Here is a 27,450-nt window from a genome sequence, read left to right as displayed (position 1 = left end):
TTTGCGATTAGAACTCCCAAAGTAGTGGGTAGGCATGAGCCAAAGAAATACTTTTTTATGTTTATAGCTCTTGTTTTGTGTGCATGATGGTAGGCCAGGGAAGCTTAGGTCACAAAAATGTAGCTACAAGAGCTCTATTTTGTGAACCTCAAATTGAGATACATGGTGTGACAATGGGAAAAATATTTGAAGTGCCAGGATGGTCTTTGGAGAATCCGGATTGTAATATCTGTTGGATAAGCCTGAGTCAGATTTGGTGGCTCATACCCTCTTAGTTCCGGTGGGATAGAAGATACTATAGGTTATTTCGTACAACCCCAGGATGGAGCGTAAACATCTTGATGGAGCGTGAACTCCCAATGCATTATTAATATGCTTTATCTGCATGATGCCGAGCTGCTGATGAGTATCAAGGCATCTGACGCTCCGCAGGCTCTTTCACTTTTCATTTTTACTTTATTGTCAGTGGTTCGGTAGTCTAAGGACCTGTGCAGTTTAAAGTAAAGACCTATGCCCTCAGTTTTTTGAGACTTCACCGCACAAAGTAGGCTCTTGAGCCACTGTTAGAGGTTTTATTTGTAGGTGATGCTGCACAGTGATGTCCCATGTTTTACTCTGGCTCTTGTGATAGCCCTTTAATTATAGCTTCTCAAAGTTTTTCCTTTGGGCAAGCTCATTGATGAAAACTAACACTGGCATGATTTAAATTTCAACCATAGAAGAAGGAAGATAGACTTTTTTAAAAAAATTAATGTATTTATTTATTTTTGGCTGTGTTGGGTTTTCTTTGCTGCACACAGGCTTTCTCTAGTTGTGGTGAGCGGGGGCTACTCTTTGTTGCAATGCGCGGGCTTCTCATTGCGGTGGCTTCTCTTGTGTCAGAGCACAGGCTCTAGGTGCGTGGGCTTCAGTAGTTGTGGCATGCAGCCTCAGTAGTTGTGGCGCAGGGGCTTAGTTGCTCCGCGGCATGTGGGATCTTCCCCGACCAGGGATCAAACCCGTGTCCCCTGCACTGTCAGGTGGATTCTTAACCACTGTGCCACCAGGGAAGTCTGGAAGATAGAAATTTAAAGCTATTTTCTACTCAGTCAATTAGACACAGCTCTGAGGATCACATGATAATGACAAGTCCTTTGATAGACGACACGACATTATAATGTTAATGACTTAAAAAAACCCAAATCTCTATTATGGTTTATAGCTTGCTTTCCCTAAAGTTATATCTATTAGTCTCTGACTGATGTGATTTGTGTGAAATAGCGCACATGAAAATAAAGATTAGAGTTATTTGCTTTTCCTTATCCTTATTATGCAGGGATACATAGAGGTATTATTTGGTTATGATTTAAAAAACCATATGTTCTTATAGTTCCTATTTTAAAATCTGCCTCTTTGATAGTAAGATTGATAGCTCATTGTTTTTAAAAATTTGCATTTTTGGGGTTGTATCTGACAGCATCCATCACTAAGTCCTATTTATTTCACTCTATATCTCTTGAACCTCTCCACTTCTCTCCATCTCTACTGCCACAATTTCTTGCCTGCACCACTTCTAACTCCTCTATCTATTACCAGAATACCTGGGGGTAGCCACATTTGAGTTAAAAGCATAGTCATCTACAAGAATGCCTTCATTTCAAACACCGGCTGCAAATTCAGATGTCCCTATGGCCATTTCTCACCAAGCTTTGGTGTTTTTATTGAGGTGTTATTTTATTACATAGGCACAATTGATTGAATCACTGCCACGTGGTTGAACTCAGTCTCCAGTCCCCCTCCCCTTTCTGGGCTAATATCACGTGTTTTAAAGCTTCAACCATCTAATCACACACTTGGTCTTTCTGGTATGGCCAGCCCCCATTCTGAGTCATCTCAGAGGTCCACCAGGAATCACTTTGTTAGCATAAACAATCATGCTGGTCTGATGGACCCATCATGGGTAACAAAGACACTCCTATCACCAGGAAATTCTAAGGGTTTAGGAGGCTCTTCGGAACTGGGGACAAAGGCCAGCTAAAGTCTTTATTAATCACCTATCCTGGCCTCTTTCTAATCTATTAAGTGTTGACCTGGCACCCTGGAAGGTGGCTGTAAGGGGAATGGAAAAATCAGATCACTAGGAACTGCAATCTTGAGACCCAAAGAATATGTTGCTCTTGACTGACTTAGCACATTTACAGAGCATTTTTGAAGAATCAGGTTGCCTATACAGAAATCCGGATCCACAAAAATCTTTTTGTAGCCGTGGGCCAGCAATAGCTTGCAAAACATGTAGGATTGGTTTTCAATATGACTATTGTATTACATTGAGAAACAATGGAAACAGTGACTTGATTAGACCCAGTTCCCATTCTGCTAGGATGAGGGTGCCAGACTAAATCCCAATGCCCTTGGACTATATAGGCCCCTAGGGTTCCTGAACAATATGGCTGGAATGAAGGAAAGTCTGAAGGAGATTTTGAATTTCTTACTAATAAACAGGTGGGAGCCTTGAGCAACTAATTAGAAAAGTGGAAGAGTAACTGAATTTATACCTAAGTCTATGGAATAAGCCACATTAACCCTTTTTATTTTTTACATCTTTATTGGAGTATAATTGCTTTACAATGGTGTGTTAGTTTCTGCTTTATAACAAAGTGAATCAGTTATACATATACATATGTTCCCATATCTCTTCCCTCTTGCGTCTCCCTCCTTCCCACCCTCCCTATCCCACCCCTCCAGGCAGTCACAAAGCACCGAGCTGATCTCCCTGTACTATGCGGCTGCTTCCCACTAGCTATCTACCTTACGTTTGGTAGTGTATATATGTCCATGCCTCTCTCTCGCTTTGTCACAGCTTACACTTCCCCCTCCCCATATCCTCAAGTCCATTCTCTAGTAGGTCTGTGTCTTTATTCCCGTCTTACCACTAGGTTCTTCATGACATTTTTTTCCCCTTAAATTCCATATATATGTGTTAGCATACGGTATTTATCTTTCTCTTTCTGACTTTTTTCACTCTGTATGACAGATTCTAGGTCTATCCACCTCATTACAAATAGCTCAATTTCGTTTCTTTTTATGGCTGAGTAATATTCCATTGTATATATGTGCCACATCTTCTTTATCCATTCATCTGATGATGGGCACTTAGGTTGTTTCCATCTCCTGACTATTGTAAATAGAGCTGCAATGAACATTTTGGTACATGACTCTTTTTGAATTATGGTGTTCTCAGGGTATATGCCCAGTAGTGGTATTGCTGGGTCATATGGTAGTTCGATTTGTAGTTTTTTAAGGAACTTCCATACCGTTCTCCACGGTGGCTATATCAATTTATATTCCCACCAAACAGTGGAAGAGTGTTCCCTTTTCTCCACACCCTCTCTAGCATTTATTGTTTCTAGATTTTTTGATGATGGCCATTCTGACTGGGGTGAGATGATATCTCATTGTAGTTTTGATTTGCATTTCTCTAATGATTAATGATGTTGAGCATTCTTTCATGTGTTTGTTGGCAGTCTGCATATCTTCTTTGGAGAAATGTCTATTTAGGTCTCCTGCCCATTTTTGGATTGGGTTGTTTGTTTTTTTGTTATTGAGCTGCATGAGCTACTTATAAATTTGGGAGATTAATCCTTTGTCAGTTGCTTCATTTGCAAATATTTTCTCCCATTCTGAGGGTTGTCTTTTGGTCTTGTTTATGGTCCTTTGCTGTGCAAAAGCTTTGAAGTTTCATTAGGTCCCATTTGTTTATTTTTGTTTTTATTTCCATTTCTCTAGGAGGTGGGTCAAAAAGGATCTTGCTGTGATTTATGTCATAGAGTGTTCTGCCTATGTTTCCCTCTAAGAGTTTGATAGTGTCTGGCCTTACATTTAGGTCTTTAATCCATTTTGAGCTTATTTTTGTGTATGGTGTTAGGGAGTGATCTAATCTCATACTTTTTACATGTACCTGTCCAGTTTTCCCAGCACCACTTATTGAAGAGGCTGTCCTTGCTCCACTGTACATTCCTGTCTCCTTTATCAAAGATAAGGTGACCATATGTGCGTGGGTTTATCTCTGGGCTTTCTATCTTGTTCCATTGATCAATCTATCTGTTTTTGTGCCAGTACCATACTCTCTTGATTACTGTAGCTTTGTAGTATAGTCTGAAGTCAGGGAGCCTGATTCCTTCAGCTCTGTTTTTCATTCTCAAGATTGCTTTGGCTATTTGGGGTCTTCTGTGTTTCCATACAAATTGTGAAATTTTTTGTTCTAGTTCTGTGAAAAATGCCAGTGGTAGTTTGATAGGGATTGCATTGAATCTGTAGATTGCTTTGGGTAGTACAGTCATTTTCATAATGTTGATTCTTCCAATCCAAGAATATGGTATATCTCTCCATCTATTTGTATCATCTTTAATTTCTTTCATCAGTGTCTTATAATTTTCTGCATACAGGTCTTTTGTCTCCTGGGGTAGGTTTATTCCTAGGTATTTTATTCTTTTTGTTGCAGTGGTAAATGGAAGTGTTTTCTTGATTTCACTTTCAGATTTTTCATCATTAGTGTATAGGAATGCCAGAAATTTCTGTGCATTAATTTTGTATCCTGCTACATTACCAAATTCATTGATTAGCTCTAGTAGTTTTCTGGTAGCATCTTTAGGATTCTCTATGTATAGTATCATGTCATCTGCAAACAGTGACAGCTTTGCTTCTTCTTTTCCAATTTGGATTCCTTTTATTTCCTTTTCTTCTCTGATTGCTGTGGCTAAAACTTCCAAAACTATGTTTAATAAGAGTGGTGAGAGTGGGCAACCTTGTCTTGTTCCTGATCTTAGTGGAAATGCTTTCAGTTTTTCACCATTGAGGACGATGTTGGCTGTGGGTTTGTCACATATGGCCTTTATTATGTTGAGGAAAGTTCCCTCTATGCCTACTTTCTGCAGTGTTTTTATCATAAATGGGTGTTGAATTTTGTCGAAAGCTTTCTCAGCATCTATTGAGATGATCATATGGTTTTTCTCCTTCACTTTGTTAATATGGTGTATCACGTTGATTGATTTGCGTATACTGAAGAATCCTTGCATTCCTGGAATAAACCCCACTTGATCATGGTGTATGATCCTTTTAATGTGCTGGTGGATTCTGTTTGCTAGTATTTTGTTGAGGATTTTTGCATGTATGTTCATCAGTGATATTGGCCTGTAGTTTTCTTTCTTTGTGACATCCTTGTCTGGTTTTGGTATCAGGGTGATGGTGGCCTCGTAGAATGAGTTTCAGAGTGTTCCTCCCTCTGCTATATTTTGGAAGAGTTTGAGAAGGATAGGTGATAGCTCTTCTCTAAATGTTTGATAGAATTCGCCTGTGAAGCCATCTGGTCCTGGGCTTTTGTTTGTTGGAAGATTTTAAATCGCAGTTTCAATTTCAGTGCTTGTGATTGGTCTGTTCATATTTTCTATTTCTTCCTGATTCAGTCTTGGCAGGTTGTGCATTTCTAAGAATTTGTCCATTTCTTCCAGGTTGTCCAATTTATTGGCATAGAGTTGCTTGTATTAATCTCTCATGATCTTTTGTATTTCTGCAGTGTCAGTTGTTACTTCTCCTTTTTCATTTCTAATTCTATTGAGTCTTCTCCCTTTTTTTCTTGATGAGTGTGGCTAATGGTTTATCAATTTTGTTTATCTTCTCAAAGAACCAGCTTTTAGTTTTATAGATCTTTGCTATCGTTTCCTTCATTTCTTTTTCATTTATTTCTGATCTGATCTTTATGATTTCTTTCCTTTTGCTAACTTTGGGTATTTTTTGTTCTTCTTTCTCTAATTGCTTTAGGTGCAAGGTTAGGTTGTTTATTCGAGATGTTTCCTGTTTCTTAAGGTAGGATTGTATTCCTATAAACTTCCCTCTTAGAACTGCTTTTCATGCATCCCATAGATTTTGGGTCGTCATGTCTCCATTGCCAGTTGTTTCTAGGTATTTTTTTATTTCCTCTTTGATTTCTTTAGTGATCACTTCATTATTAAGTAGAGTATTGTTTAGTCTCCATGTGTATTTTTTACAGATCTTTTCCTGTAATTGATATCTAGTCTCATAGCATTGTGGTCAGAAAGGATACTTGATACAATTTCAATTTTCTTAAATTTACCAAGGCTTGATTTGTGACCCAAGATATGATCTATCCTGGAGAACGTTCCATGAGCACTTGAGAAAAATGTGTATTCTGTTGTTTTGGGATGGAATGTCTTATAAATATCAATTAAGTCCATCTTGTTTAATGTATCATTTAAAGCTTGTGTTTCCTTATTTATTTTCATGTTGGATGATCTGTCCATTGGTGAGAGTGGGGTGTTAAAGTCCCCTACTATGAATGTTACTGTCGATTTCCCCTTTTATGGCTGTTAGTATTTGCCTTATGTATTGAGGTGCTCCTATGTTGGGTGCATAAATATTTACAGTTGTTATATCTTCTTCTTGGATCAATCCCTTGATCATTATGTAATGTCCTTCTTTGTCTCTTCTAATAGTCTTTGTTTTAAAGTTTATTTTTTCTGATATGAGCATTGCTACTCCAGCTTTCTTTTGGTTTCCATTTGCATGAAATATCTTTTTCCATCCCCTTTCTTTCAGTCTGTATGTGCCTCTAGGTGTGAAGTGGGTCTCTTGTAGACAGCAAATATATGCGTCTTCTTTTTGTATCCATTCAGCCAATCTGTGTCTTTTGGTGGGAGCATTTAGTCCATTTACATTTAAGGTAATTATCGATATGTATGTTCCTATTCCCATTTTCTTAATTGTTTTGGGTTCGTTATTGTAGGTCTTTCCCTTCTGCTGTGTTTCTTGTCTAGAGAAGTTCCTTTAGCAGTTGTTGTAAAGCTGGTTTGGCGGTGCTGAACTCTCTCAGCTTTTGCTTGTCTGTAAAGGTTTTAATTTCTCCATCAAATCTGAATGAGATCCTTGCTGGGTAGAGTCATCTTTGTTGTAGGTTTTTCTTTCATCACTTTAAATATGTCCTGCCAGTCCCTTCTGGCTTGCAGAGTTTCTGCTGAAAGATCAGCTGTTAACCTTATGGGGATTCCCTTGTGTGTTATTTGTTGTTTTTCCCTTGCTGCTTTTAATATGCTTTCTTTGAATGTAATTTTTGACCGTTTGATTAATATGTGTCTTGGCGTGTTTCTCCTTGGATTTCTCCTGTATGGGACTCTGTGTGCTCCCTGGAATTGATTAACTATTTCCTTTCCCATATTAGGGAAGTTTTCAACTATAATCTCTTCAAATATTTTCTCAGTCCCTTTCTTTTTCTCTTCTTCTTCTGGAACCCCTAGAGTTCGAATGTTGGTGCATTTAATGTTGTCCCAGAGGTCTCTGAGACTGCCCTCAGTTCTTTTCATTCTTTTTTCTTTATTCTGCTCTGTAGTAGTTATTTCCACTATTTTATCTTCCAGGTCACTTATCCGTTCTTCTGCCTCTGTTATTCTGCTATTGATGCCATCTGAAGTATTTTAAATTCCATTTATTGTGTTGTTCATCGTTGCTTGTTTCATCTTTAGTTCTTCTAGGTCCTTGTTAAATGTTTCTTGCATTTTGTCTATTCTATTTCCAAGATTTTGGATGATCTTTACTATCATTATTCTGAATTCTTTTTCAGGTAGACTGCCTATTTTCTCTTCATTTGTTAGGTCTGGTGGGTTTTTATCTTACTCCTTCATCTGTTGTGTGCTTTTCTGTCTTCTCATTTTGCTTATCTTACTGTGTTTGGGGTCTCCTTTTCGCAGGCTGCAGTTTCGTAGTTCCCGTTGTTTTTGGTGTCTGTCCCCAGTGGCTAAGGTTGGTTCAGTGGGTTGTGTAGGCTTCCTGGTGGAGATAACTAGTTCCTGTGTTCTGGTGGATGAGGCTGGATCTTGTCTTTCTGGTGGGCAGGTCCACGTCTGGTGGTGTGTTCTGGGGTGTCTGTGGACTTATTATGACTTTAGGCAGCCTCTCTGCTAATGGGTGGGGTTGTGTTCCTGTCTTGCTAGTTGTTTGGCATAGGATGTCCAGCACTGTAGCTTGCTGGTCGTTGAGTGAAGCTGGGTGCTGGTGTTGAGATGGAGATCTCTGGGAGATTTTTGCCATTTGATATTACGTGGAGCTGGGAGGTCTCTTGTGGACCAGTGTCCTGAAGTTGGCTCTCTCACCTCAGAGGCACAGCACCGACTCCTGGCTGCTGCACCAAGAGCCTTTCATCCACACGGCTCAGAATAAAAGGGAGAGAATGTAGAAAGAAAGAATCAGTAGAAGTAGAAAGAAAGAAAGAAAGAAAGAAAGAAAGAAAGAAAGAAAGGAGGGAGGGAGGGAGGAAGGGAGGAAGGAAGGAAGGAAGGAGGGAAGGAAGAAAAAAAGAACGAAGATAAAGTAAAATAAAATAAGATAAAATATAATAAAGTTATTAAAATACAAAATATTAAGAAAAAAAATTAAAAACAAACCAAAAAAAGGACGGATAGAACCCTAGGACCAATGGTGGAAGTAAAGCTATACAGACAGAATCTCCCACAGAAGCATACATATACACACTCACAAAAAGAGGAAAACGGGAAAAAATCATAAATGTTGCTCTCAAAGTCCACCTCCTTAATTTGGGATGATTTGTTGTCTATTCAGGTATTCCACAGATGCAGGGTACATCAAGTTGATTGTGGAGATTTAATCCGCTGCTCCTGAGGCTGCTGGGAGAGATTTCCCTTTCTCTTCTTTGTTTGCACAGCTCCCGGGGTTCAGCTTTGGATTTGGCCCCGCCTGTGCGTGTAAGGTCGCCGGAGGGCATCTGTTCTTCCCTCAGGCAGGATGGGGTTAAAGGAGCCGCTGATTCGGGGGCTCTGGGTCACTCAGGCCGGGGGGAGGGAGGGGTATGGATGCAGGGCGAGCCTGCGGTGGCAGAGGCCGACATGACGTTGCACCAGCCTGAGGTTGCTCTGAGTTCTTCCGGGGAAGTTGTCCCTGGATCCCGGGACCCTGGCAGTGGCGGGCTGCACAGGCTTCCCGGAAGGGGGGTGTGGATAGTGACCTGTGCTCACGAAAAGGCTTTTTGGTGGCGGCAGCAGCAGCCTTAACGTCTCATGCCCGTCTTTGGGGTGCGCGCTGTTAGCCATGGCTCGCGCCCGTCTCTGGAGCTCCTTTAAGCAGTGCTCTTAATCCCCTCTCCTCGCGCACTAGGAAACAAGGAGGGAAGAGAAAGTCTCCTGCCTCTTCGGCAGGTCCAGACTTTTCCCCGGACTGCCTCCCGGGTAGCTGTGGCGCACTAACCCCCTGCAGGTTGTGTTCAGGCCGCCAACCTCAGTCCTCTCTGGGCGCTCCGACCGAAGCCCGAGCCTGAACTCCCAGCCCTGCCTGCCCCGGCGGGGGAGCAGACAAGTCTCTCAGGCTGGTGAGTGCCGTTCGGCCCTAACAGGGCGGGGTTAAAGGAGCCGCTGATTCGGGGGCTCTGGCTCACTCAGGCCGGGGACTGGGAGGGGCATGGAGTGCGGGGTGGGCCTGCGGCGGCAGAGGCCGGCGTGACGTTGCAGCAGCGTGAGGCGCGCCGTGCGTTCTCCCGGAGGAGTTGACCCTGGATCCCAGGACCCTGGCAGTGGCGGGCTGCACAGGCTTCCCGGAAGAGGGGTGTGGATAGTGACCTGTGCTCGCACACAGGCTTCTTGGTGGCGGCAGCAGCAGCCTTAGCGTCTCCTGCCCGTCTCTGGGGTCCGCGCTTTCAGCCGCGGCTCCCGCCGTCTCTGGAGCTCCTTTAAGCAGCGCTCTTAATCCCCTCTCCTCGCGCACCAGGAAACAAAGAGGTAAGAAAAAGTCTCTTGCCTCTTCGGCAGGTCCAGACTTTTCCCGGGACTCCCTCCCGGCCAGCCGTTGTGCACTAACCCCCTGCAGGCTGTGTTCACGCCGCCAACCCCAGTCCTCTCCCGGAGCTCCGACCGAATCCCGAGCCTCAGCTCCAGGCCCCGCCCGCCCCGGCGTGTGAGCAGACAAGCCTCTCGGGCTGGTGAGTGCCGTTTGGCCTCCTCTGTGCGGAGGTCTCCTCTGTGCCCTCCGCACCCCTGTTGCTGTGCTCTCCTCAGCGGCCCCGAAGCTTTCCCACTTCGCCACCCGCAGTCTCCGCCCGCAAAGGGGCTTCCTATTGTGTGGAAACGTTTCCTCCTTCACAGTTACCTCCCACTGGTGCAGGTCCCATCCCTATCCTTTTGTCTCTGTTTATTCTTTTTCTCTTGCTCTACCCAGGTACGTGGGGGGGGGGGCGTTTCTTGTCTTTTGGGAGGTCTGAGGTCTTCTGCCAGCGTTCAGTAGGTATTCTGTAGGAGTTGTTCCACGTGTAGATGTATTTCATGTGTATCTGGGGAGGAAGGTGATCTCCGCGTCTTACTCTTCCGCCATCTTCCCGGAAGCCCACATTAACTTTTTTTTTTTTTTCCCACATTAACTCTTACATAGGGTTTTCTTCATGCTTACCTACTCTATACTATGGATTTATCTGTTGAGTCTTATGCCAGTGCCATACTGTTTTAATAAGTTTTTTTTTTTTTTTTTGGCGGTACGCGGGCCTCTCAGTGTTGTGGCCTCTCCCGTTGCGGAGCACAGGCTCCGGACGCGCAGGCTCAGCGGCCATGGCTCACGGGCCCAGCTGCTCCGCGGCATGTGGGATCTTCCCGGACACGGGGTGCAAACCCGTGTCCTCTGTATCGGCAGGTGGACTCTCAACCACTGCGCCACCAGGGAAGCCCTTAATAAGTTTGGTTTTATAATAAATTGTGATGCCTGCTTGGGATGAAATAACCCTAGACATCTTTGCTCTAGACACCTTAGAAATTTTTGTAAGAGGGCTTGTTCTGGATTGGATTCGACCTGAGAATGCAGTTCCTCTGAATAGGAAAGTAGTTGTGAATTTTTTGGTTGACACAAAGGTAGATACACTCAGGGGGTATAGAGGAAATTTCTTGTCAGTCCTTCCTACTTGGTTCTTTGAATTCACATTCAGGGGCTCATGGTCCTTTGTGTAGGAAAAATTCCTGCTGCGTTCTTTAAGATGGGTTAAAGCTGTTGCAGTTTTTGCATTTTTGTTTATGCTTTCCTGGGCAGTTCAGTAGGAAGTTGGGAGAATGTATCTATTGGCCACTATCGTAACCTGAAGTCTACTAGTTCCTTTTAATGATTTATTCTTTCAGCATGTGATTATTTGGCCTGTATTAAGTTCTGAAGATACAAAGATCAATAAGATGAAATTCTTGCTCTTGAGAAATGGACATTTCTGGGATTTATTATAAAGAGGGCGGTGGACTCTTCTTTCCTTCCAGGTCATAGAAATTCAACTATAGACCTTGGATCAAAGGGAAGATGAGTTTACTTTGAATGTATTTTGTGATTTGTGAGGGAAGTTGGGGGGTACCTTTGGATATTGTGTGTAATTCTAGAATTTTAGCTCTAGAAGGGGTTAGAAAGCACCCTGTTAAGATACTCCTTTTTCTTTTTTTCTAATTAAAAAAAATTGTAGTAAAAACATATATAATATAGAAGTTAATATCTAACTGTTTTTAAGTGTATGGTTCTGTGGTATTAAATATATTCATAATGTTTTGCAACCATCACCACTATGCACCTCCAGAATTTTTTTCTTCTTGTGAAATGGGAACTCTATATCTATTAAACAATAACTCCCCATTCTCCAACCCCCCAGCTCCTGGCAACCAACATTCTACTTTCTGTTTCTATGATTTTGACTACTGTAAGTACCTCATATAAGTGGAGTCATACAGTACTTGTCTTTTTGTGATTGGCTTGTTTTACTTAGCATAATGTCGCCAAGTTTTATGTATGTTGTAGCATGTGTCAGAATTTTCTTCCTTTTAAGGCTGAATAATATTCCATTGTATGTATATACCACATTTTGCTTATCCATTCATCCTCTAGTGAACTTATGGGTTACTTCCATGTTTTAGCTATTGTGAATAATGCTGCTATGAACATGCGTGTACAAATACCTCTTCAAGATCTTGCTTTCAATTCCTTTGGATGTGTACCCAGTAGTGGAATTTCTGGATCATATAGTAGTTCTATTTTTAATTTATTGAAGAACTGCCATACTGTTTTCCACAGCTGCTGTGCCATTTTACATTGCCACCAACAGTGCGCAAGTGTTCTAATCTCTCCACATCCTCACTTGTTTTCTGTTTTTTTTTTGACATCCTGATGGGTGGGAGGTGGTATCTCACTGTAGATTTGATTAGCATTTCCCTAATGATTAGTGATGTTGAGCATCTGTTCATGTACTTATTGGCTATCTGTATATCTTCTTAGAGAAATGTCTATTCAAGTCTTTTGCCCACTTTTAAATCCAGTTGTTTGTTTTTTTGTTGTTGAGTTTTAGGAGTTCTCTCTATATTTTGGATATTAATCAGAGATATGATTTACAAATACTTTCTCTCATTCTATGGATTGCTTTTTTACTTTGTGAATATTGTCTTTTGGAGCACAAAATATAAAAATTTTTATGAAATCGAATTTGTTTACTTTTTTCTTTTGTTGCTTGTGCTTTTGATGTCATATGCAAGAAATCATTGCTGAGTCCAATGTCACAAAGCTTTTGCCCTATGTTTTCTTCTAAGAGTTTTAAGTCTTACATTAAGGCCATGGATCCATTTTGAGCTTTTTTTTTTTTTTTAGGTTTTCATAACCTTTGGATGATCACTATGAATTTTTTTAACATCTTTATTGGATTATAATTGCTAGTTAGTTTAGTTTCTGCTGTGTTAGTTTCTGCTGTATAAAAAAAGTGAATCAGCTATATGTACACATATATCCCCGTATCCCCTCCCTCTTTCAGCTCCCTATCCCACCCCTCTAGGTGGTCACAAAGCACCAAGCTGATCTCGCTATGCTATGCATCTGCTTCCAACAGATTCCAATCTATTTTACATCTGCTTCCAATCTATTTCACATTTGGTAGTGTATATATGTCCATGCCACTGTCTCACTTCATCCCAGCATACCCTTCCCCCTCCCCGTGTCCTCAAGTCCATTCTCTATGTCTGTGTCTTTATTCCTGTCCTGTCCCTAAGTTCATCAGAACCTTTTTTTTTAGATTCCATATATATGTGTTAGCATATGGTATTTGTTTTTCTGACTTACTTCACTGTGTATGAGAGACCCTAGGTCCATCCACCTCACTACAAATACATTTTGAGTTAATTTTTATATATGGTGTTTGGTAAGGGTTGAACTTCATTCTTTTGCATGTGGATATCAATTTTCCCCAGCACCATTCGTTGAAAAGGCTATCCTTCTCCATTGAATGCTCTTGGCACCCTTGTCAAAAATCTTTTGAGCAAACATGTGAGGGTTTATTTCTGGGCTCTCTATTCTATTACATTGGTCTATATGTCTGTCTTCATGCCACTACCACACTGTTTTGGTTATTGTAGCTTTGTATTAAGTTTTGAAATCAGGAAGTGAGAGCCTTCCACCTTTGTTCTTGTTTTTTAAGATTGTTTTGGCTCTTTAGGGTCCCTTGAGGTTCCATATAAATTTTAGGATGGATTTTTCTATTTCTGCAAAATATACCTTTAGGATTTTGATAAGGATTGCATTGAGTCTGTGGAATCCTTTGGGTAATATTGACATTTTAACAATATTGAGTTTTCCAATACATGAAGTTTTCACATCCATAGGATGTGTTTGTTTCCATTTATTTATGTCCTCATTAATTTCTTTCAGCAATGTTTTGTAGTTTTCATTGTACAAATCTTTAACCTACTTGGTTAATTCTTAATTATTTTATTTTTTGATAATACTGTAAAAGAAATTATTTTTATAATTTCCTTTTCAGATTGGTCATTGTTAGTGTATAGAAATGCAACTAATTTTTGTGCGTTGACTTTGTATTCTGTTACTTTGCTGAATTTATTTTGTTTATTGGTTCTAACAGTGTTTTTTCTTTTAATTTTTTCCTTCTTTTTTAAAGTCCTTTTTTTTTTTTTTTTTGCTGTATGCGGGCCTCTCACCGTTGTGGCCTCTTGCATTGCGGAGCACAAGCTCCGGACGCGCAGGCTCAGCGGCCATGGCTCATGGGCCCAGCTGCTCCATGGCATGTGGGATTTTCCCGGACCGGGGCACGAACCTGTGTCCCCTGCATCAGCAGGCGGACTCTCAACCACTGCGCCACCAGGGAAGCCCCTAAAGTCCTTTTTAAGATGAGAAAACAAAGTCCCAGAGTGAAGTGACTGGCCACCAAAGTCACATGATCTCTGATGGCCAATTTGGCCCTCCACCCTCTGCACTGGCAAGGACCTACTGAATGCTCTCTGTAGATGTGAGTGTGAGTGTGGTGTGTGCAATAACATATAAATAGAAAAATCCAGCAGTATTATATTCCGTTAATAATGAAGATTTGTGTAAAAATGGCAATTTGATCTTGACATAAAATGCTAAGACAGTTGTCTTTTTCTTCTTCTTTTCTTACCCATTCAAATCTTCTACATTGCTTTATGATATGGCTCTTTATACTCTACAATTCTGCTTGCTTATAAGGTAGCATTTCTATTTTTAAAAGGGGGGTTCTAATCCAAAAATGGGCAGAAGACCTAAATAGACATTTCTCCAAAGAAGATATACAGATTGCCAACAAAAACATGAAAGGATGCTCAACATCATTAATCATTAGAGAAATGCAAATCAAAACTACAATGAGGTATCACCTCACACCAGTCAGAATGTCCATCAACAAAACATCTACAAACAATAAATGCTGGAGAGGATGTGGAGAAAGGGAACCCTCTTGCACTGTCGGTGGGAATGTAAATTGATACAGCCACTATGGAAGTTCCTTAAAAAACTAAAAATAGAACTACCATATGACCCAGCAATCCTACTACTGGGCATATACCCTGAGCAAACCATAATTCAAAAAGAGTCATGTACCACAATGTTCATTGCAGCTCTATTTACAATAGCCAGGACATGGAAGCAACCTAAGTGTCCATCAACAGATGAATGGATAAAGAAGATGTGGCACATATATACAATGGAATATTACTCAGCCATAAAAAGAAATGAAATTGAGTTATTTGTAGTGAGGTATATGGACCTAGAGAGTCTGTCATACAGAGTGAAGTAAGTCAGAAAAAAACAAATACCATATGCTAACACATATATATGTAATCTAAAAAAAAGAAAAAGGTTTTGAAGAACCTAGGGACAGGACAGGAATAAAGGCACAGATGTAGAGAATGGACTTGAGGACACGGGGAGGGGGAAGGGTAAGCTGGGACGAAGTGAGTCAGTGGCATGGACATATATACACTACCAAATGTAAAATAGGTAGCTAGTGGGAAGCAGCTGCATAGCACAGGGAGATCAGCTCGGTGCTTTTTGACCACCTAGAGGGGTGGGATAGGGAGGGTGGGAGGGGGATGCAAGAGGGAGGAGATATGGGGATATATGTATATGTATAGCTGATTCACTTTGTTATAAAGCAGAAACTAACACACCACTGTAAAGCAATTTTACTCCAATAAAGATGTTAAAATAGAAATAAAAAGGGGGGTTGGGTTCACTGAGGGCACCTATAGTAGTAGTGGAGGGGCTGGATGTACTAGCTAGTACTTTCCTGGTGGCAAATGAAAGAAACTGAACTTGAACTAGGGAAAGCAGACAAGGGCAGGGCCAGAGTTGGCACTGGGGAAAATTGGCATCAAGGACTTGAGCACTGTGAGAGTTCCTGCTCTTCGTTGCTTGTCTTGGCTTCTTTGAGCATCAGCTTGTTTGCTCAGACTGGCTTTCATGCGGCTGGGGCTGTTGTTGCTATAGCTCCAGCCTTACACGTTTACAGTTCCAAGACCCAAGAGGAAAGACTCTTCCCTCAGCTCAAATCTGAGAAACCCCAGCATAGAAATCTGATTGGCTTGACTTGGGTCAAATGTCTATTCCTGGACCAATCCCAGTGACAGGATTGAGACTTTCTGATTGGCCCACCTTGGATTAGGTGCCCTCCTCTTGGCACATGTTAGGAACACCCACTAGAACCACATGGTTTGAAAAAGCATCAACCTGCAGATGCTGTTCTGGGCATCATTTTTTTTTTTTTTTTTTTTTTTTGCGGTACGCGGGCCTCTCACTGTTGTGGCCTCTCCCGTTGCAGAGCACAGGCTCCGGACGCGCAGGCTCAGCGGCCATGGCTCATGGGCCCAGCCGCTCTGCGGCATGTGGGATATTCCTGGACCGGGGCACGAACCCGTGTCCCCTGCATCGGCAGGCGGACTCTCAACCACTGCGCCACCAGGGAAACCCTGGGCATCATTTTAATAAATTTTTCTTCGAAGCTCTCCTTTCCTCTGTTTCCTTATATTTATGTATTTATAAAATGACATCACAGGTGAATTGGGAGATTGGCATTGACATGTATACACTGATGTGTATAAAATGGATGACTAATAAGAACCTGCTGTATAAAAAAATAAATAAAATAAAATTCAAAAATTAAAAAAAAAAAAAGACATCACAGGGACTTCCCTCGTGGTGCAGTGGTTAAGAATCTGCCTGCCAATGCAGGGGACACGGGTTTGAGCCCCGGTCTGGGAAGATCCCACATGCTGTGGAGCAGCTAAGCTCGTGCGCCACAACTACTGAGCCTGTGTGCCACAACTACCGAAGCCCGTGTGCCTAGAGCCTGTGCTCTGCAACAAGAGAAGCCACCGCAATGAGAAGCCCGTGCACCGCAAGGAAGAGTAGCCCCCGCTCACCGCAACTAGAGAAAGCCAGCGTGCAGCAACAAAGACCCAAAGCAGCCAAAAAAAAAAAAAAAAAAAAAAAAAAAAAAAAATGACGTCACAGAGAGAGAGCCTCTGTTAGGTCCTAATCTCTCTTTATCTCATGGTTGCATCTGAAGATTCTTAACAAAAGTGAGCCCCAGGAGCACAGGGCAAGGCTCAGGCTGGCTGTCCCCAGGGAGCAGGGCCCATTGAATGTGTGTTGATTGGCAGGATACAGTAAATGAGCTAAAGTAGAAATCCTGAGTCTGTGATCCTGGAGGGGTTTCTGTATTTCTGGCTGTTAGTAGATAAGAAACAAATTTGTGTGTGCTGAAAACTAGAGCACAGAAAGACTGGTGTTTTATGAGGGGAGAAAGGGAAAGAGAGAGAGAGAGGGAAACCATGCTTATCCTCTTTCTGATGTGCTCACAGCCTTCCTCTCTTTTCTGGCATGTCTCCCAACTCAGGAGCTTGCCTGGGGGCTTCCCCAGCCAGTTTTCAACTCCACAAGGCAGGAAAAAAATGCTTATTAATTTTTTGGTCTCTTTTTTTAATTGGCTTGGAAATTTAACCAGAAAAATTCCATATACATGCAATTGTTAAAAAAAAAAAAAAGCAAAAAACTATTAATTAGCTACCCACAGGCTTGCCTTCTCAAGTTAGGTTTAAACCCTAAGGAGAAAATGATACACAGCTGCTCTCTTCTATACCTACAGGTATGGAAACCACCACCCAACATGAAAGCATCAGTGAAGATATTGCTTTGGAGGGATTCAGATTTTAGAGAAGAAGAGAGGTTATTAGAGCTCATTACTGGATCACTGAACTGGTAAGAATTATAAAGAGCTCCGTTTTCTCTTTAGTTATATGTGTATTGAATGTATTCTTCAGGTGTGACAACAGTGCTCACAATGGGCCAGACATTCACTCTGCTAATGACACTTGATGTTTCTAGTCACCTGAGAAACAAGGATACCTCATTTCAGGAGATGGCCATAAAGGTTGTAACAGTCAGCCCACAGTGTAGACTCTTTCATTTTTGAGCAAAAACACTCAAAATGTACTCTTTCATTTTGAGCAAAACACTCAAAATGTACTCAGGATCAACTGAGCTCAGAAACACATTTCAAATATGTAGTGGAACCAGTTTTCCCGACATACCTCACTTTTCTTCTTGCCCATGGCCTTTGGTTCATCCACTCCAAAGAGAATTCTATCACGTGTGGCCTCTTGTCTCAGGGATGGCCAGTCCACTGCCAAGCAGCCAGCCTATTATATTCTCACCCTTTCTAGCTCTATTTCTCCTCTCTCTCTCTCTCCCTTCATCTGAGGCTCTTGCTAAGATGCAGATCCTGCCTCAGTAGGGCTGGAGTGGGGCCTGAGAGTCTGCATTCTGACAAGTTCAGGTGATGCAATGATGTAGGTCCCAGGGCCACACTTAGCATAGCAAAGGACTAAGGCATAGAGACAGAGGGAATTAAGAGCCCAGACATCTTTACTGTCCTGCTGGTGTAAATACAGGGAACTCGTGCTGCAGAGGGTCCCAGATAAGCTCTGGTTTTGTCCTCCGAGGTCTGTTTTTATCTTTGCCCTGCTTCTCCATGGATTCCCCAAGGGATGTACCTTTTGAACAGAGCCCCTTTTCTTGAGATAATTTGAGGGGGATTCTGTTCCTTCCTTCCAACCAGATGTGTCCTGACTAGGTCAAAAAGCTGATATGTCAGCAGTTAGAGAAGAGCCCACTGGTCAGGCCTGTATGAGGTCCAAGTCACCGGGCATTGCCTTTTCTTGGCTGTGGTTCAGCACATTTCCCCTGCTGCCTCATCACTCCATCAGGGACAACGGGTCTGTGCGTTTGTGGCAAGACCTTGTTCTGACCCTGTTAACTTGTTCATTCTTTTAATGCCAACTTCTGTAGTTAAGAGATGAATTTCAAAAGAGAAATATTTCCAATACCGCAAACTGAAGAAGGAAGAAGATTTAGCTCTCTGATATAAAAACAACCAGAAAATACAATAAATGTATCAATGGTTGGAACACTAAAGAGTATATTTGTTTGCAATGTGAATGGCACATCAATTGTGATTTGTGCGTGGCCCACAATAATTTCCAGTTATATATCCACACTAAATAGAGACTAACGTGTTCTATTTAACGTATTCATAAAGTGGGGCGAAGTCTAGGAAGAAGTGAATATTAATATGTGACTGTTTAGGTTGTTTTATTGCTTGGCCTTATATGGCATCCACACTCAGTCTGGCTCAGGAAGTGAAAATGAAATGGGCAAATATATTCGGTGACGTAGATAACAATAAAGAGAATAGGTTCTGCTCAGCACTTGGTGTGTGGAAGTAAAAGAAATCCAAATCCTTTGGGTAATATGCAGTCACTCAAGACATACTTACTGAGAACCCATTTTTGTGCAAGCCACCATGGTAGGTGAAGTGAGGGTTCAAAGGTGAGCAAAATGCTCTTCCTTCCTTTGATGCTCCTACAATCCAAAAAACAAACAAACAAACAAAAAAGCCCTACAATTAAGAAATGGTCTCTTCTTCTTCTTCCGTGTTCTATTAGCTGACTGCCACATTGGGCTTTTATTCCTTAAGCCAATGGAATACAACTCTAATGGTGAAGTTTTAGTCCCAGCCAATGAGAGAGGTGTTTTTTTTTTTTTAATTTTTATTTAATTAATTAATTAATTAATTTTTGGCTGCGTTGGGTCTTCGTTGCTGCACACAGGCTTTCTCTAGTTGCAATGAGCTGGGACTACTCTTCATTGCAGTGCGTGGGCTTCTCATTGTGGTGGCTTCTCTTGTTGCAGAGCACGGGCTCTAGGCACGCAGGCTTCAGTAGTTGTGGCACAAGGGCTCAGTAGTTGTGGCTCACAGACTCTAGAGCGCAGGCTCAGTAGTTGTGGTGCATGGGCTTAGTTGCTCCACGGCATGTGGGATCTTTCCAGACCAGGGCTCGAACCTGTGTCCTCTGCCTTGGCAGATGGATTCTTAACCGCTGCACCACCAGGGAAGGCCCGAGAGAGGATTTTTTTTAAGAAGATGTTGGGCGTAGGAGTTTATTAATTAATTAATTAATTTTTGCTGTGTTGGGTCTTCGTTTCTGTGCGAGGGCTTTCTCTAGTTGTGGCAAGCAGGGGCCACTCTTCATCGCGGTGCGCGGGCCTCTCACTATCGCGGCCTCTCTTGTTGCGGAGCACAGGCTCCAGACGCTCAGGCTCAGTAGTTGTGGCTCACGGGCCTAGTTGCTTCGCGGCATGTGGGATCTGCCCGGACCGGGCTCGAACCCGTGTCCCCTGCATTAGCAGGCAGATTCTCAACCACTGCGCCACCAGGGCAGCCCCGAGAGAGGTATTTTTAATGGACGTTTCCAGTGCCTCTCAGCTCTTATGATGCAGGTGACAGTCCACTCTTAAGGTTAACCCTGTGTCCATCCTTTCACAGTCAGAGCCATTCTGTGCTCAGATAATCACAGCTAACTCTTTTGGCTAAACAATTGCTTGCATACTCCATCAACCCTTACAACCTCCCTGAGGAACTTCTGTCTCAGCCTCTGCAAGGGGCCACATGGAGAAGATATTTCAGGATACAGCTGGTGAATTGGGTGAGCCATGCTACCCACCAGCCAATCTCCCCACACAGTGTATTGGTGATTAAGAACATCAATGTGCCAGGCCAGGGGTGGTATGGACTGAATTGTGTCCCCCTCTCATTCATATGTTGAAGTCCCAAGCCCTGTGTGACTGTATTGGACACAGGGCCTTTAAAGAGGTGATTAAGGTTAAATGAGGTCATAAGGGTGGGGCCCTGATCTGATAGAACTGGTGCCCTTATAAGAAGGGGAAGAGACATCAGAGGTCTCTCTTCACCATGTGAGGATGTGGCAAGAAGGCGGCCATCTGCCACCTGAGGAGAGATCTCTTGCCAGAACCCAGACATGATGGCACCTTTGTCTTGGACTTCCAGCCTCCAGAACTGTGAGAAAATAAATGTCTGTCATTTAAGCCACCCAGTCTGTGGCAGCCTGAGCACAGTAATACAAGGGGTGATTCAGTGAATGGGAGGCAAGATGAGATGGGCGGGGGAGAGAGCTAGTGACTGTGTGAGCCGACGGTGCTGAGGTTTGGTGACCAGGACAGTTCCCAGTGAAGATGAGCTTTATCCTTTTCTTCAGAGTTTAAAATCCACAGCTGGGAACCATGACTTCACTTCTTATGGATGGGTAGCAAGAAAAACTGCTGGAGACAAGATGTATATTTAATTTTGGGTGTATTGGCAACAGGATTATTTTACTCTAAACTGCAGAGAAGATGTACATCTTATGACACAGATAGTGAAGGAGTCATGTAAAAATAGGTCTTTGGCCTCAGAACTTACGGAAGTTAAAGTTTGAATCCTAAATATTTCTTAATTTTTGACAGCGCCAATAAACCTCATGTTAAAACTACAGCTTCCAATCTACTGATCTGATCATTAGGGTTTCCATTTCTCAGGAGTTATTAGGAAAAACAACTCTATCCCAGTTCCTAGGAGATGCACAACCACGGATAATTAGAAAGAAATAAAATCGATGACTAAATGAATGTGCAGTTTACATGCAAAGGTAACCTTTTATTCTTTCCAATTAGGATGTTATTTCTCTGTAGACTTGGCAGATGAGGCTGTATTATAAATAGAAGTGATATTTTGTAGGGTTCTTCTAACTGAAATGTGCATGAGGTCAAATTATAATCAGAGTAATATGTATAAGTAATGAGCTGAGCCCACATTCCCAGGCATTTATCCATTTGGTGGTAATAAATGAGCAAAGATGAAAAGACAAACGCAGCAAAATAGTTAACTTTTGTGTGGTTAAAACACAGCAACTTATCTCTTTGTATTGAATGCTTGCCAGTGATAATCAACTTCATTTGTTAATTGTATTCATGATATTAATGAGCTCATTAGCATAATAGTCACATCCTGTTCTCTTGTGGTCTGAGTCTGGGGAATCACAAGTTTTGCACACTTTGTTGCTATAGATATATTTATGCATCCTAATTATGTACAAATTCAAATGCCATCTGTGTTAACTTTACACAAGGACACCCTCAAATCATTCCTTGCTTGGTTTTAAGGGAGCTCTCTGAGAATTTGGTAGAGATCTTTTCTTGTCAGAGTAATGAGGTTCATCTTTATGATAAAGGTTTAAATTTAGCTCATGTTATTGGTAAGAATGATCTTTTTCTCTCCTGAACTCTACTCTTCACTAAGCCGTAACCATGAGCCTGGAATATGGAAGGAGAAGAAGAAAGTAATGATGGCAAGTCCCAGCAAGCAAGGAAAGGGAGTTAAATGAAAATTCACCTCTTCTGGCTTGGGCGATTGTGGGGGAAAGAAAGGAGGCAGGCGGGAGATGGGTGTGTTGGGTAAGACCTTCAAGGATGGGGGGTGGTGTTTCCCCACACCCCAGGGAGGATGGGAAAGGGGACTGAATGAGAGCCACAGGGCCTGCCTTGGCATCTGGCATGGCAAGATGAAGGTGACCCCCTTGGGCCACATAGACCGGCAGCCAGAGGAAGGATGTGGCAGAGCTCAAGTGAGTCAGCCAGGAAGAATCACCAGGCCATCATGGGGCTGCAAGAGGCCAGCCCAGCTCAGCACTGGTAGGGACTTTTGCAGGAGAAACTTGCACCCCTCCAGAAGCCGGCTGCTCCCTAAATGATCTCAGTCCAGGAACAAGCCCAGGCTAGGCATTTTGCAGCAGGGGACACCATCTGGAATCAAGGACTCCTTCCTTTTCTTGAATGTCATCTTGGGGAAGAGAAGGAGCAAGGACATCTGAAAGACTGAACATTTATCCAAAAGGCATCAAGTTATCTAAGGATTTTGTTCAGTTTTTGGGATTGGACTGAGATTATAAGCTTGAACTAAAATGTCTAGTTCCCTCTTCCTGCTTGCAAGGGGAGATGGGAACTTGTAAGAGAGATTAATTAATAAGACAATAATGAAGCTTCATTTTCTTGGGATTTATGAGGGTGATGTAAGTCAACTTGGAGCCCTACTACAGATGAAATTGCTGTGAGGAGGCAACTCGTTTTTGTCCTGCTCACCCTCCAGGTCCGTTCCAGTTATGTAGAATGACTGCTCAGTATAACTACAGAAAAGCTAGCAGATATGGACATGGTTGTGGCTGTCCTGTTACCCTGATCCAAGCTCTTAGGCACAGTCTGAAGTTCCTGAGATGTGACCTTCCCCTTGATTATCCCTGTGGTGTCTCCTTACCTGGACCCTTTCTTCCTGATGCTTTTTGGTGCCTGGGATTCCTCTGTTTTCCCCTATGACCTTGACTTGGTGGGAAGTCATGCCGTGTATTTCAGCTGGCTGGAGGGGCCCATAGGTCTGCACTGTTCTTGCTGGTGCCATCCCCATTTTACAGATGGAGCACAAGGAAGCTAGGTAACTTAACCAAGGTCATACAGCTAGTTGCCTAGCCAGGGTTTGAACTCACATCAGGGTCCATGGACTCTGTGCTTAACCCTACCCTCTACTGTCTACTAGCTCACATAAGTCTCCAGATTACTGCACCCAGCCAGGCCCAGCTTTTCCCACCTCTCTTTGGTTAGAAAAGAAGATAGGACACTGACAACTTGGCTCCATATTTCTACCCACAAGGACACATTTTACTTTGAAGCCAATTCCAATTGGCTTTGATTGGAGTCTAATTTCAGGGCAGTTTTCTCAGACAGTGAATAGAACTTCCTCAGGTTGTGGCCACACAATGACAGGCGAGTCTCTTGTGTGATCCCCTGACTCCATGTGGGAAAAAGGGACAGGAGGAGGTTGTTGTTCTCACAGTGTTGAGGAGTTAAGGTAAACAACTCCAGATAAGGTGCTGTTTCCATACAACTCTCCCTATACTCTTGGATTGATGGTCCCAAAGGGGAGGTGTTTATTCCAGTGCCCAAGGTCACACCCTCCCATAGCTGAGGGGAAATCAAATAACACTTCATAGTAGTTCTGCAGCCCTAAGCTCAGCATGGCCCATTGAGCCAAGGGTGCCTCTTCCCAACCTGAGGAGTTCCTGACCAAATGGTTCTTCAGCTGGTGGCTGTAAGACTCTTGATCTACACATAGGAAGGCACTCAGAAATTAGATTTAGTAGGATAAGCCTGGGAGAAAGTGTGGGCCAAATGAATCTGCTTGTTCCCTGTTTTAGCTTTCTTTCACTAGGTACTGAATATGTTTAGTGGGTCCTTGGCCCTCTCCATGGTACCTCTCCTAGGCTATTTCACTGGACTACCCTGTATCCAAATGCCTTCTAGTCCTTCCATTAATACAACCTTCCCTGGGCCTTTTTGGCCAATGTTTTGATGGATGGATGCTGTGATGGTTAATTTTATATGGTGCACAGATCTGTGGTCAAACATTATTCTGGATGTTTCTGTCAGAGTGCTTTTGGATGAGGTTAATATTGAGATCAGTAGACTTTGAGTAAAGCAGATTGCTCTTCATAGTGTGGGTGGGCCTCATCCAATCAATTGAAGGCTTGGCAAAAGACTGACCTCCCTCTGTCAGCAGGTGACCTTTGGACGTGAACTGCAACATTCCTGGATCTCTAGCCTGATGGCCTTGAACTGCAATATTGACTCTTCCTGGGTCTCCAGGCTACCTGTCCACCCTGCAGATTTTGGACCTGGCAGCCTCCACAATGACATGAACTAGTTCTTTAAAATCTCTTTCTGTGCTATTGGTTCTTTTTCTCTGGAGAACCCTGACTAATACAAATGATGATAACTTAATGGCTTTAAAACAATTGCAGTTCATTGTAGGGGTTAAGAACATGGGCTCTGCATAAAAAAGAATGAGATAATGCCATTTGCAGCAACATGGATGGACCTAGAGATTATCATACTAAGTGAAGTAAGTCAGACCGAGAAAGACCAATACCATATGATATCACTTATATATATAATCTAAAATATGATGCAAATGAATTTATTTACAAAACAGAAACAGACTCACAGACATAAAAAACAAATTTATGGTTACCAAAGGGGAAAGGGGGTGGGGAAGGATAAATTATGAGTTTGGGATTAGCAGATACAAACTACTACATATAAAATGGATAAAAAACAACGTACTGCTACATAGCACAGGGAACTATATTCAATATCTTGTAATAAACCATAATGGAAGAGAATGTGGAAAAGAATATACAGTAAGTTCCTTACATACAAACCTTCAAGTTGTGAACTTTCAAAGATGGGAATGTGCATTTGCATGTCCAATCACGATAGTTCACGTGTCTGGCGTACATTGTCACATGAGTGCATCCTCTAAAAGCTTTTGTGTACTTTACTGTACAGTAGTGTATAGAGTACCGTAGTACAGTATCTTCATTTCAATCCCAGGATGTCCGGAAGCAAGCGTAAAAGCAGCAATGATGTAGCTGGTACTACTGTACTTTTCAAGGTACTGTAAGATTAATAATGTTTTCTTTATCTTTTGTGTTTGTTTTTTATGTATTATTTGTGTGAAAAGTGTTATAAACGTATTACAGTATAGCACTATATAGCCGATTGTGTTAGTTGGGTACCTTGGCTAATTTTGTTGGACTTACAAACAAATTGGACTTATGAATGCGCTCTCGGAATGCAACTCATTCATATGTAGGGGACTTACTGTATATATATGTAAAGTGATTACTTTGCTGTACACCAGGAACTAACACAACATTTGTAAATCAACTATACTCCAATAAAAAAAGAAAAAGAGAGAAAAAAGAACATGGGCTCTGAAATCAGATGCTGGTGTTCAGATCCCCGCTCTTTTGTGGGATCTAGAATGAGATATTCAACCTCTCTGTGTCCTCTGATGATTAACTGAGACAATACATGCAAGGCACTTAGCACATTGTTGGCAGATAGTAAGTGCTTAATAAATTACATAGCTGGTTAGTGGTGGAGCCAGAATTTGAACTCAGGCAATATGCTCCAGGATATATGCTCTGTCCCTTACATGGTACCTCCTCTCTCTTATTATTGTGATATTATTATTCTTCCCTTGGGAACTTCTTGGTAACTTGAACTGGTTGGGGTCCACTTTCTCCTTACTCCCCTCAATTGCAGTAGTTCTATTTTAGTCTGTTTTGGATTTCCTAAAATATTTAATTTAAATAAAAGTTTCTGTGGCTAAAAATATTTGAAAAATGCTGGCATAAAATATTATCCTCTTAGATGACATAGTTGCGTGTTAAATTTTTACCAGTTTTCCTGACTTCAGTTACCTCTATTGCAACCTGCAAAACATAAGACTCAGTGAGGCAGGGTAAGACCAATCAAGACTGAACTTCCATGGGCTGAAACTTAAGGGCGTTGCTATGGATAAGCCCCCAGCTTTGCAGGCATGGACCACCTTTTCTATCCCTTTGCCAATCAAATAAATAAAAGAAATTTGTTATTATATAACAATACATGTTCTTTATAGGAAAACCAAAAATAGAAACATTTGCAAAAATCTCACTAACACTAATATTTTGGCATGTATCGTTCCAGACTTTTTAATTTAAAAAATGGAATCATACTATATATGCTATTTTGAGACTCACTTTTTCACTTAATAGCTTATAACCATCCTCCAAAATCAATAAACACAGGTCTTCATAATCATTTTAATGTCTTTATCGTATTCAGTTACATAGGTGTTCCACACTTTATTTAACAAATGCCCTTTTGGGACATTTAGATGGTTTCATTTTTATGTTATTAATTAGGACAATTTAATGATTTACATTGGCTGTTACTTTTCCATCTCCTTTCCTAGCTTTTCCATCTCTAACTAGCCTCTAATTACTGGAGACTCCTGATCCTTGGTCTTGCTCTTCTTTCTTTTTTCTCTATATCCCTCCCTTGGGAAGAAAGTGGGAGAAGTTTTAGCATAAGCTATAATTATTTTGGGACCAATAAGACACAGGGAACAGAGGTTAAGTAAGAAAGGCCATTTTCAGCCATAACAATAATGTACAGAAGTAGAAAGTCAGTGTGTTTTAGCAAGAATAAATTATTTTGTATGGAATTTAAAATATGGACTATAATGCATTAAAAGTATCCAAATCACTGAATGTTTGTGAGGAATCCATTGCACCTGGAAATTGAACTAGGTTCTCTGCATTTAAAAGTAGAATAAGCACTAAACAGGCTAAAAAAATTATCCTGGCCCCCTGCCTTCTGTTAGTCTTACATGAGGCTTTTAAGGAATAGCCAACTGCACAAAAGCAACATCTGCCTGACAGATTTCCTTTTGTCCTGGAGCCCACTATCCTGTTCTCTCCCACTGAGCATGTTGATCTGAAAGTATGAGTGAATTCGAGAGGAAACACAGATGCATTTATTTAACCAGAGGCTTGCTTCTTTGGACTTGCCTGTTCAGATGAAGGCAGCCATCTAGGACTGGACATGATGTGTGGCAATGTCCACTTGGGGGACACGTTGAATGACGGATAAAGCAACAGCTGCAATGAGTATTTGGCAGAATGAGAAATATTCTAGATTTAACTCTCTTGCGTGCAAGGCCAGATTATGATCGGCACTTCAGCATGATGAGGTCAGAAAGTCATTTTTAGCCAAAATACTCATGAAGGTCAGAAAGTTAATTTTTGGTAGTTATTGTGTTTTTCAGGGCTAGCACAGGTGTGGTTTTTCCTTTTGAAGGTCACTTTCTGAATTCATGGA

The sequence above is a fragment of the Phocoena sinus genome, chromosome 10, assembly GCF_008692025.1.
Source record: "Phocoena sinus isolate mPhoSin1 chromosome 10, mPhoSin1.pri, whole genome shotgun sequence".
Taxonomy (NCBI): domain Eukaryota; kingdom Metazoa; phylum Chordata; class Mammalia; order Artiodactyla; family Phocoenidae; genus Phocoena; species Phocoena sinus.
This window is presented reverse-complemented; position numbering follows the sequence as displayed.